The sequence below is a fragment of the Lontra canadensis genome, unplaced genomic scaffold (genome assembly GCF_010015895.1).
Source record: "Lontra canadensis isolate GAN:19392208 unplaced genomic scaffold, GSC_riverotter_1.0 scaffold472, whole genome shotgun sequence".
NCBI lineage: Eukaryota > Metazoa > Chordata > Mammalia > Carnivora > Mustelidae > Lontra > Lontra canadensis.
In genome coordinates this window covers 54159-67114 of record NW_022631465.1, presented here as the reverse complement: position 1 = coordinate 67114, position 12956 = coordinate 54159, and positions in this window count along the sequence as shown.

The following is a 12956-nucleotide window of genomic DNA, read 5'->3' as shown; positions in this document are numbered from 1 at the left end:
GCGGGCAGCAAGGAGGCAGAGAAAGACACAGAGCCCAGAAAGGAGCAGGGCCGCGCCTGGCATCTAGCAAAGATTCAATGGGTGCTTGTTGAGGGAAGATAGAAGCCGGAGAGACAGAGGGCAGGAAAGCCAGGAGGAGAGAGAGCAGGACAAAGAGAGGGTCAGAAGCAGAGACCTAGAAGGAGGAAAGAGACGAAGCTGGGGGTGGTGGGACAGCGCCACTGGGCCACAGAGCAGCCATTGAGAAGAACAGAGAAAATGAATCGTGCCTGTCGGGGCCAGGTGCTGAGTTAGGCACTTCCAGTGTAACAGGAGGGGATGTGACAGAAAGGAGGACAAAGGGACACACAGAGACACAAAAGAAAGGGCAAAGATAAAGTCAAGGGAAAGACTGCCTAAGAATGTTGACTCTGGATTCCCCCGGCCTCAGGGCCCCATGGGCCAGCACAGAGCGGCTCCCGTGTTTTCTCTCATTCTGTTTGCGTCAGGATTTGAAAGCCCAGCCTGCACCAAACATTTCCCATGTGTTTTTCCATTAAAACCCCGAGAGATGGCTCTAATTCTTATCCCAGTCTTAGAGACAGGCTCAGAGCAGTTAAGAAATTTACCTAAAACCACAGGGCAGCTGATAACACGGTATCTGAACCCAGGTCTTAAAACTCAAGGCTGTTTCGCCAACCGACACAACTGGGAATTCTGGGTCCCTGGCGCTCCCTCTGGAGGCCATTGCGTCATGTAACCCCCACTCTTGTGGGGCCAGATCCCTGCGTCCTTCTTGCCCTGAGGAGGGCAAAGAGTAGACCACCACCGTCTAGCAGGCAAGGACTGGCTTCTTCTAGGAGGTGCTGGAGCTATCCTGTCTAGTACCCTTGGCCCCCACCCTCGTCCTCCCTCTCCACTGCAGGGAAGGCAGCACCACAAGCCCAGGTCCCAAGGGGAGAGGCCCTGGGCCTCAGGATCCTGCTTGGCCCACACCACAGCTGACTGGGAGCCAGGCCCTGGGTAACACCCTAGGCACCTGGTCAATGTCTATGCCTTGGGTTCCCCTCTCCCCCTTCAGACGACCACCTCCCCACCAACACCCCAGCTAGAGATGAGTTGGGCTTTCTCCCAGGATCCTTCATCTCAGGGCTACCTCCTGGGACCCACCCCTCCCCTCAACTCATCTGGCCCTCCCTCTCCCCAAGAGCTGGCTTCAGAAGCCACACCCCCACCCTGCTGCCCCAAAGAGCCCCTCTCCCTTTCTTCCTGATGCTGGGTTCCACGGCCCAGGTCACAGGTCTCTTTTCTATTTGTCATCCTCAAGACTCAGGCCAGGGACACCTGGGTGGCTCAGTCAGTTAAGCCACTGTCTTCAGCTCAGGTCATGATCCCACGGTCCTGGGATCGAGTCCCACATCAGGCTCCCTGCTCAGTGGGGAGCCTGCTTCTCTCTCTGCCTCTGCCTGCCTGCCTCTCTGCCTGCTTGGGCTTGCTCGCATGCTCTCTCTCTCTCTCTCTCTCTCTGACAAATAAATAAATAAAATCTTAAAAAAAAAAAACTCAGGCAAGACTGAGGCAACAGTAAGGGGCACCCCCTCCTCACCACTGTCCACCCCATTTGCATCTAATTTGCATGCATTCCCAGCATCTTGCCAAGTGCAGAGCCTCAGCCCAGTGCCACACTCTCCCCAAGGGAGGGAGGCACACTCTGCCTTGTGCATTTGGATTTCCTACTCTCAGGTTTGTGCCCAGGGTCTGAGGGCAGAGGATCAATAAGGCAGGAGAAGCCTGAGAGAAATGGTCTGCCAAAAACTTGTGCCTAAGACACATGCTGGCAGCCCCTCCCTCCTGAGCCTGCCTCAGTTTCCAGCCAGAAAAGGCCCTTGGATCTAGCCCCAAGGCCTCAGACTGGGAGTCAGGGTCTTGGGTTCCAGCCCTGTCCAGCCACCGATGCCCTGGTGACCAGAGGACACTCTTGGTCACTGTTGGCTTCCATCCCCTCATCTGACAACCTCTAAGATCCCTTGCAAGATTCCCAGAACACATTTTTAGGCAGACACTGGTCCTTGGCAGAAAGTCCCTGCTGTGCCAGTTCATTGCCCACAAATCCCTGTCTCCCCTGAAAAACCCGATTTTAAAGCTGTAAGAGCTCTGGGCTTTAATCGCCTCTGGGACAGGACTGCTCTCAAGCCTACACCAGAGATGATCACTGGCTTCAGCCCAGATACTTCCTTGCAGAGAACCCACAGCTCTCCCTCGCACAGCACACCCACCACCCTAACCCCACTATTACAAGGCCCCTAGCCTGGACAGGACAGTCGGGGATCCCCCACACCTGAGGTTATCTGGATTTCAGGAAGGTGTTGGCAGGAGCTGTGATGAAATGCTTGGAGACAAGATAGAGAGCCGAGCAGATTCCTAACCAGCAAGGCAAGGGGTGTTGATTAATAGATCAATGTCAACTTCCTGACTTGCCAAAGGGCTCTGTCCTCTGCCCTGGCTTGTCCAACATACTTATCAGTAACTTAGATGAAGACTTAGAACAGAGGCTTACCAAGTACACAAAGGTAAAAACGCAAAAAAGGAAGAGCTAAGGCGCCGAACTGAACCAAAATGCAAAACTGACTTTATAAACAGGCCAGAATTAGTAAGGGAACGTTTCTCTTGGGGTTAGTCCTAAACTAAGGTTCTTAGTCCTAAACTAAGGTTCCAAAAGTCATAAAAACCCTGAATTAATAATAGTTCGTGCAATAACAAACAAACAAAAAAAAATAGTTCACGAAAGAAAGGCCTAAGATTTAATGAAAACAGAAATTCGGTTCAGTTCTCAGTAGGCTATGGCTGCCACCAACAGGCACGTGGTCTTTGGGTTGGATTAACAGAGGTATAGAATATAGACCAAGAGAGATGAAAGTTCTACTCTCTTCCATGCCTCTCAGACACCACCAGAAGTGTCAGGTATTGTTGAATCAAAGTACAAGAAAGGTTAAAAAAATTGGGCCAATTTTTCTTTCAGATCATTAAAAAAAAAAAAAAAAAAAAACAGGACAAAACACACATCGTCAAGTATTTGAAAAAACTGTCTTGGGGAAAGTGAGCCAGGACAAACTATTGCCCACATCCACCTCCTTTGCCTCTCTGCCCCTTCATCTATGATTTCCCTGAAGCCTGGAACCATTTCCCATTCATTTCTGAATGTCCAAAGGGCAGAATCAGTCAGGGGCTGAGCAGCTGCGAAGGACGAAACAGCATCCTGACCAGGCCTGTGGGCACTGATTAGTAGGGAGCGTGCTGGCCCCGGCACTAGAGCTGAGTTTCCGCCAAGCTGGCTGCTGAAGCCAGAGGAGTCCAGGAGCCGGGCTGGTGGCTGAACGTGTGGCTGGCACACACTGTGCCAGGCCGGCTCTCATGCTGGCCATCTGGCCTCCCACCCCCCAAGACTCACCTCTCACCACCGTTCTGTGGGGACTGGCCCCAAATGGGCACCCTTACCCGACATGGGGAGCTGCCCCATGGCCCAGGTCCTGCCATCACGGGATTGCTCCTGTCTCCCATCACCTGCATGGCTTTCCACCTCGTTTTATGTGCATCGACTTTCTCTCCCTCACCCCCTAACCGACCCTCCTCTCATCATCCCTCCTCCTTAACATTGATCCTCATGCCTCCAGGGTTCTTAGGGCTACTTCTTGCTCTGTGCTCCCTGGCTGTAGGCTGCTAACAATGGCAGTCCTTGCCCTGCTCCCACCTCCTCCCCCATTTTTTCTTCTTTATGTTGTGCTTTCAGGGCTGGACAGAGCTGGAGACTCTCTCCTGAGGACTTAGTTTTGCCCCCCCCATAGATAATGATCTCTCCGCTCCACTTTGAAATGCTCCACTTTGAAATGAGGTGCTGTCCCTCTAGGAGTTTGAGAGCCAGGGAAACCAGGCCCTATCCTTCTGAGGCCCAGGGCTGAAGGGGAAAGTGTCTAGGCTTTGGTGCCGCATGGACCATCTCTGAAGCCTGTCCCCCCGCCCCCCCAGGCTGTGTGACCTCAGGCAAGTTACTAACCACTCTGAGATGAGCGCGGAGTCTGACCCAGAGCGGCCATCCCTATACCCAAGCTCCTGCCACCCCCTCCTCCTTCAGAGAAGTCCTCACCATCCGGACCCTGGAGTCAGGATTCAACTCTCCTTCCTGTGTGTCTCTTAGGACCTGTTTAATAAACACATTTACTAAGAGTTTTCCATGTGCCAGGCACTATTCCTAGAGCTTTGTGGTTAATAACTTCAATCGTCCTAACAACCCTATGGGTATTGACCATTATTAACCCCATTTTCTAGATAAGGAATGACGCTCAGAAATGTCAACTGTGATTGCCACTGCTCTCCTCCCTGAAGCAGCGTGTGAGGGGGCCTCGGGGCCCGTCAACTTCCTATGCCCAACAGATGCTCGCTCAAAGCCTCTCCTCTCCCACACCAGGCCCTCGGAGTTTACCCCACGCCCTGATGAGGCTGGAAGGTTCCACAGGGGCAGCCTGCTTCCTGTGCCTCCTGCTTCTGCTGTAGAGCGCAAGTCCCTTCAAAGCTTTATTCAGAAATCTCTCTCTCTCTCTCTCTCTCTCTCACACACACACACACACACACACACACACACACACACACAACAGCTCACAATCTCCCCCAAGTCCTCACTTCACAGGATAGACATTCCCAGCTCTGCTGCGGTTTCTGGCTCTTTCCACCCTCCAGGTGCTTGCCTATTTCCCTGACTCTGATCCCATCCCGGCTGGCCTTCCTCCGTGCCTCCGTTTGCCCATTCATTCAACAAACGCTCCTGAGTGCCTGCGGGGAGGGGGGCCCCGGGTCAGCGCTGAGGGCAGATCCAGGGGAAAGCCAAAACGGGGCACCTTCCCTCAGGAGGCCTTGGTCTGGAGGAGGGGATACCACCCAAAAGAAGCCTCAACACTTCACACCAACAGTGCTGAGCTGTGTGAGGGGAAGAGGAGAAAGCCCAAGGGAGGGGTGGCATGGATCCTGACAGCTCGTGTACACCGGACATGCTCCAGACCCCGATATAAAGTCCCCACATGCCTCATTAGCCTGTTCCCTCCTCACCACGGCCCTGGGAGATGTCCTTCTAACCCCACTTTGAACAGTGGAGGGAGCTCAGACACAAGTGGCCAAGTCACTTGCCCAAAACCAGTGAGACAACAGCTAAGCAGCGGTGGCGACAGCAACAGGCCTGAGCCCCAACTCTACTCTCAAGCACCTTGCACCCTTATCGCCAAGAGGTTAGGACTCAGTTCCCAAACACCGACACCCCACACACACGCTCCAGCAGCAGCGGGCCGTGCGGAAGGTAGCAGGCCTGCCCTGGTGGGTAGGACCCGGACCCCCCACTGTGCTTTTCACCCATCTACCCCTCAAGCAGCATCAGCTTCACCAAGATGGTAGTCACCCCAACACTGGACTCCCCGCTTATTTTCACCTTGCTGTCACCTTCAGACAGCTGACCTTTACTCTGGTTGGCTTCAGGGTGGCTGGGGACAGCTCCTCCCACCAGGGCTTGCTTGAGACATGGCTTCTAGTGTCACCAAGGGAACCAGGGAAGGGTCCAGAAGGGCTCCAAACTCTGGGACACAATCATCCCAGGCTCTCCCCAGGGCCACCCAAGTGAGGCTCACAGCTATGGTAAGAATTTAGAGTTGACGCATCCAACCCTCACATTGTAGTTAGATGCAAACTGAAGCCCAGAAAGGCCAAGTAGGGAGTCCCAAAGTCACCACGGGGAGGAACTCAGTGGAGTCAACCCAAGAACCATGTGTCCGGTGCAGGCCCCTACATCACACCAGCCTCCAGGAGAGCCAGTCCTGGCCTTGACAGGGAGGAATCCAGTTAATCCTGAGGAAGACAAGAGGGGCCCGGGTCCCTGGGCTGGTGACGGGCCCACAGGACCAGCTAAAGGATTCTTGGGCTCCAGGTGCAGCCCAGGCCTACTCTCCACCAATGACCAGAACAGAGGCTGGGGCAGGAAGGGTAAGCAGGGCAAGGGACATCAGCCGGAGCCCCTCCCTCTGGGTGCTCCTCCCCAGGGACCCCATGGGTGACTGTTTTCCTAGGAACATTGTGTTCAAGCTGTGAGTCTTGGCCCAAGCACCCTACCCTGGCAGATCTCCAGCTGCCTGTTTAATAATGTACAGCCGATCGGCCAGTAACAGCAGGTTCCAAAAAAAAATTTTTTTGATGGTTGTTTTTGTTGTTGATTTTTTTTTCTTTTCCTTCCAGGTAGTTGGTGATGGTTATGAGGAACAAGTCTCCCCTGGCTGGGGTCCAAGGCAATAACCGCCTACCCAGGCTAAGGGATCCTAGCAGATCCCCCTGTCTCTGCCCACCCCGCCCACCATGCCCAGGCGCCAAAGTGCCCACACCCACATCCGAGGTCCTGGAGACACCCTGGGCCTGCTTCCCAGGGGCGGGCAGCTGCCCGGGCACCTGGGAGGTCCAGGGAGGTCCAGAGAGGCCCAGCAGGGCCAAGGGAGAGGATGTGGGATGTGCTGGCGGGGGCAGAGGAAGGGCAGGTGGGGGCTCAGCGCTAAATGGGCCCAGCGCTTCCTAGGAATTCCGCCCCGTCTGGCTGCAGTCAGGAACGGAATGTGGAGCCGGTGTTAGCCCAACCAGGTGCGAGGACCTAAGTCCAGAGCCAGACGGCCAGCTCTCCTGGGAAGGACTGGGAGAAGGCGTAAGGATTTCAGGCCCTGCCCTCCTTCTGGCCGACTCATCTCCATCTGAGAGAGAATCTGCAGCAGAATCAAGGGAGCTGGAAAACAGAAGCCTCACGGGAGGGGAGTTAGGACAGAGAGTGGAACTTTCAGTCCTGTAAGAACAGATCCAATATTGCAAAGATTGCTCCTGGGCTACGTGCAGCGCCGGACCCAGGTGAAAAGGCCGGCCAGACGCCCCTTGCCTATCCAGCCTGGCACCCCAGAAATGGGAGTGAGGCAGGGCAGAGGGTGGGAAGAGCTGCCAGGAGCCAGGGACTGGGTCTTCACAGCTCCACACAGCTCCCTGATGACCCCAGGACCAGTCTGTGTCCTCTCTGGGCCTCCATCTTACTGCTATGCCAGGTTGAGCTGGAGGTCCCAACCACAGAGGGACTGCCAAGCCCAGATGCAGGGCAGATGGAGGAGTCCAGAATCGTGATGAAGATGGGGATGCATTAGCATTTGTCAAGCTCTCAGGATGGTCCAGGGCCTATATGTTTCCCTCTGTCATTAATTCTGCTGGGCAGGCACTATTACTCCGACCCCTGAACAGAGAAGGACGCCGAGGCTTGGAGCGGGGGAGGACCCATTTGCCCAAGTGACGGTGGGAGTGACAAGAGGCTCGATGTGCACACCAGCCGGCTGGCCTCAAGCCGCCTTGGAGATTCCAACCAAGGGGAGCAGCCCAGCCCCCGAGCACCAAGCACCCCAGCAACCCCTCCTCTCCGCTCTGCACATCCAACCGCCACTCCCCAGCCTCTGTCTTGCCCTGGTGGGTTCCGCAGCCTCCCTTCTGTCCTTTCCCTCCCTCCAGCTCATTAGGCCCCCTTGGGGCTTCCTGCTTCCCCCAGGGCAGGGGCATATGCAGCCACACGCCCTGCACACTCACACACTCATACACATACACACACACACACTCACACATGTATGCACAGGGACCCATGCACTACACACAAGCACGTGTGCTTACACACACACACACACACACACACACACACAAGCACACCCGTGAGCCCCAGCCACGGGTGGCCTGGCATAGACCCCCGCAGACTGTCTGGGCAGGCCGAACCGGACAGACGGCTGCCATGCCCCCGGGGTGGTTATCCCAAAGGCGAGAAGGCCGGTGGCTAAGAATACTGCGGCGCATTCCAGGCCTGAGATAAGCGGCCCCAAGCATCCTCGGCACGTTCTGGCCTCGCTGTCTCACCCCCGTGGATTCCACCCACCCGCAGCCCCATCCCGGAAGGGCCCCAGCAGCCGGCGCCGCCAGTGCACACACCTTGGCTGAGGGCCGGCCGCCCTCCCCTCGCCAGGGACCCCAGGCACATGGCAGGTCTCGGTCTCCCCCACGGAGACACGCACGCAGGGAAGGAGGGGACGTGTGTGTCCATCCTGAGATGTGGGCTAACCTACAGGGCTGGCAAACACACCCCACACACACCCCCCTTGCTCATTACACACCAGCAAGAACCTCATCACAGCTGCGTTTACCCCCGCTCCACTATATCACCATATCCTGAAGGGGAAGGGACCGAGGTCCACGGAGACCCCACTGCTAGGAAGGAAGAGACCCTGAAACTGAACCTAGGTCTTTCAGCTCCTAAGCCGGGCTCTTCCCAGGACCTCAACCCATCCCCCTTCCAGGCTGACTCTTAAATTACATCTTTCCAGGGCCACCATGCAGATCAGCGACATCCTTGGGGAAAAGACTCGTGTTCGTTACAGGCTCAGGAGGGGACTCTCAGTCACACATACACACGGGCAATACCTCCACAAAAGGGTCAGGTGTTCTGGGGCACCTGCAGCTGCCTTGAGGAGTCGGGATTGTCCCCGGGACAAGGGACAGAAGACTATGAGCTCTCAAATCCCCAGGTCCCCAAGGGTTTGGGAAGAAATGGAGTGAAGACAGAGAAAGGGGCTCCCCCACCTGTGGAGCCAAAAGGGAAAGTCCTTTGGATTTTAGGGCCAGAGGATAAGGACGAAGGCCTTGGTGAACAAGGCAGGATCCTGAGGGTGATGGGAACATACGGAGTCTTCGGGGCCCAGAAGGGACACAGAGAGGACAGACAGGAAAGAGAAAGAACAAAGCTAAGGAACCTGAGGTCCCTAAAGGAAAAAGGCGACAGGGAAAGATAAGAGATGCGGTTACGAAAGTTCTGGTGTACCTTGGTGATCCCGGGCAGCCCACACTTCTGTCTTTTTCTCACCTCATAGCCCAACCCTGTTCCGGGGCAGCAGTTCTAAAGTCTGTGTGCGCGGACACACACACGCACATACACACACACCCTCACATCTCAAGTGTCTCTCTGGGTAACCCAGTCAATGAGGTCAAGAGCTGTTCTGGACACTTCTCATACGAGAACAGTGGGGCCCAGAGAGGGGCTGTGGCTTTCCGAAGGCGCCAGGTTTCCTTTTTGCTGGGTTGGGGGAGCCAAGAAGAGGACCCTAGAATCCCTATCTCCTCCAGTCCCCGGGAGTCAGCCCTGCCAAGGAGCAGAGCTGAGGCCAGAGGCCTCAGAAGCAAAGGGAGACCGGAAGGAAGCTGGCCCCGGGGACTCTGGGGCGTGACTTTCCCAGCCCCAAGGAGATGGGATCAGGGAGGATCAGAGCAGCATCCGAGCTTGGCACCAGCTGACCTTGGCTGGCGATGAAGGCAGAGGGCACAGAGGCGAAGGAGGTAGGGTCACAGTAGGGAGTGAGGCTGAAAGAGGGGGTGTGTCCCCATGAAGACTTGGCCACCCCCAGCCACTGGCTTGGTAAGGCAGCTGTGCTTCCCAGAGCCGTGTGACCCCGCAGCCGGCGTTGCCTGCTGAGCACCCCATCCCCCCCCCACTCTGAGCAAGCCAGGCAGCCTTACATGGACATCTCAGGGACACAGGCATGTGAGCTCCCCTCTCCCCACCAGCTTCACCCTGGGGTGCTGCGCTTTCTCCACCGGCTCTCCTTCCAGAGCCCCCCTTTTTCCTGGAGACAGGGCAGCAGACCTGCAGGCCAAGGCCAAAGAGGGGAAGCTGAGATGGGGGGATATTGGGCTGTGGATTTCACACCAGCTGGATAGAGACCCAGCTGGAAGCCTGTAGAGAAACCTGGAACGGAGAAGCCAGGGCTACAAACTGAGGAATGAGGACCCATCGGAAAAGGGATCACAGATGCTCTGCGGACTGGTGAAGGGACAGAGCCAAGAATATATGTAGACACATGATTATTCCAGAAAAAGGCAAGAGCAGAGTTTGCACATTCGTTTGCCTGATGCAAGCAAACCAACCGAAAACAAGATATTTTTGAGATAATCACGGAAAATTGAACAGGCACTAGGTTTTAGCTGCTCTAGGAAATTGTTATTAATTATGTTGACTATAATAATGGTATTATGGGGGACGCCTGGGTGGCTCAATTGGTTAAGCGGCTGCCTTCGGCTCAGGTCATGATCCCAGCGTCCTGGGATCGAGTCCCACATCGGGCTCCTTGCTTGGCGGGGAGCCTGCTTCTCCCTCTGCCTCTGCCTGCCTCTCTGTCTGCCTGTGCTTGCTCACTCTCTCTCCCTCTGTCTCTGGCAAATAAATAAATAAAATCTTTAAAAAAAAAAAAAATAATGGTATTATGGTAATGTTAAAATTAAAAGTCCTTATCTGTTAATGATACACAGTGAAGTATTTACAGCGGAATGATATAATGTCTGGGATTTGCTTTAAAAACACTCCAGCACAAAAAAAAAGGTGGGGGGAGGGTAGGGGCAGATGAGACAAAAACAAGGAGAGTTCACAGTTCTGGAGCACGGGTACAAAGGAGTGCATCATGCATATGTTTTAAATCTCCCACAATAACGAACTGACAAACACACACACACACACACACACACACACACACGCACGTACACACGCACAGCAGGGGAAGGGGACTCATCTGATCGGCGTTCCCCAGAGTGTGGTATTTAGGTGATTTTAGCTGGAAATGCGGCTCAACAATTTTCTTTTAATATTTTTGCATATTGAAAGAAATTAAAAATATATCATTGTAGAGTAAGCCTACACATTATTTTTTTTTTAGATTTTATTTATTTAATTGGGAGAGAAAGAGAACGAGAGGGAGAAGGAAAGAGAATCTGAAGCAGGCTCCCCACTGAGCACAGCACAACCCGGGTCTCCATCCCACGACCCTGAGATCATCACCTAAGCTGAAACCAAGAGTCAGGTGCTTAACTGACTGAGCCACCCAGATGCCCCAGAGTAAGCCTAAACCTTCTATCACTTAAATGAGCAAAAGGTTATAAAAGCCAAGTCTTTTTTTTTTTTTTAATGCCGTAATAGTGTAGGCTGGTGAGAATGGAAACCATCAAATGGCAAAGGAAATGCACCCGAGCACAGCTGGGCAAGCACCAAGCCCACCCAAACTCCCCATCGCCAGGGAAGCCACACAGTGTCCCGCGGCGGAGCCACTCCTCCCTCGCCGACATCCTGGACAGGCAGGTGTACCAGCACGCCCGAGACACCACCACAGAGGCTGGACCGGGTGATGCCCGTGAGCCGCTGGACTGCAGGGACTGCAGTGGGGAACAGTGGCTGCTGTCTACCAAGGGCAACCCCCTGACTCTGTACTTGCACAGTCACCCATCCCTGATCCCCACAAAGCCCTCCAAGGTAGACAACATCATACCCATTTTACAGATGGGGAAAGTGTGACTCTGAGAGAAGAGGGGACTTTCTCAGAGCCCCAAGGCCAGTGCATGGCAGAGTCAGGATTTGAGCCCCCATCTCTCTGACACCCAGGCTTGAAGCTGAACCAAGAAGGCAGCCAGGTAACCAGCCCAGCCGGAGCCTAAGGTCCAGCCAGGTAACCAGCCCAGCCGGAGCCTAAGGTCCAGCACAGATCTATAGTGTTAAAAGAGTTGGGAAGGAAGAGAAGAAGAACAGGCACTATGGGAGGGAAGGAAGGGAGAGGCGGGCCCGTAGACCCCAGGCTGCACCATCGGCTTGGGTGTCCACAGAATTGCTACCCAAAAGTGGCAGACAGGAAAAGGACTGCAGCAAGCTGCAGGAAGGTCAGACAGCTAGGGGGACTGGAAGGTAGAGATGGAAGGCTGGGAGCCTTGGTCAACATTTCAAAATGCACTTCTGAGCTTTGGGCTGGAATTACACCAACTCAGCACGGGAACATAGGTCATTCCATGCCTCCTGGAAGTCTCTAGTTGGTACCCAAAATGTGTTTGACTAACAAAAATGGAGAAATGCTTGTAATTTCTCCAAATGTGAGGTTAATGGGGGAAATAGAAATAAAAGAACCCTTTCATTGTGCACCAGAACCTGGACCATACCCAAGGACAAAGGGGTTAAGGTAGTGCCCTTGGCAAGTCTATCTGCCTCCCCAGGGTTCGAACTTGGCAAAGCTAGGAAACAGCGGAACGCTTGAGGGACACAAAGCTTCTATAAAGCCCTGGGCACCCAGGAGATCCCCATCCATCTTTCTGGGCAGCAGAGATGCCCCAGGGGTGCCCAGACTCCTAAGCAAGTCTCGCTCCGTTCTTGCATCTGCTCTCGGGGCTGGAGCCTGGGGCCTGGCTTGGACGAGCTGCCTAACGCTGGTTGTGGGGAGGGGGTCCCATGTTATCAGCAACATAGGGGTCTGGCTCCATTCATTCGCTGAGTGAGGCTGGGCAAGCAGCTTGATCTCTGTCCTATTTCCCCGGCCTTCCCACCTTCCCCTGCCCGTCCAGCCACAACTGGAATAATAATAACAATAATCACTTCCTCATGGGGCTGTTTCGAGAATTCACTGACATGATCCATGTAATGTGCTTAGTGCGGAACCTGGCATCTAATTGCTTGATCATTGATAACCACGGCGATTATTATCCTTAAATATCCTGTCTGAGAGCCACGATGGGGCCCTTTGGCCCTCAAGGCCTCAAGGAGCCTGGACCAGAGGAAGCCTTAGGGTGGGCCGCAGCCCACAGGACAAAGGAGGCTGAGAGGGGAGAGCAGCCCAACCCCATCCTCTCCAGGAATGCGGCTGGCGGCTGGGAGGGCTGGCGGCTGGGAGGGCGGGGGGCGAGGGGAGATGCCTCGCCGCTGAGGTCAGGCCCTATTAGGAGCTGGCAGAGTGTTTATCATCCTCACGTGTGGGGGGAGAGGGGGGTGGTGGAGATCGGAGAGGGGGAGAAGGAGAAGCAGTTGCTGGGAGGAGCGGGAGGACTCCTGAGCGGGAGAAAACTACGCCTTTGCTGGTGTCCTGGGAGAC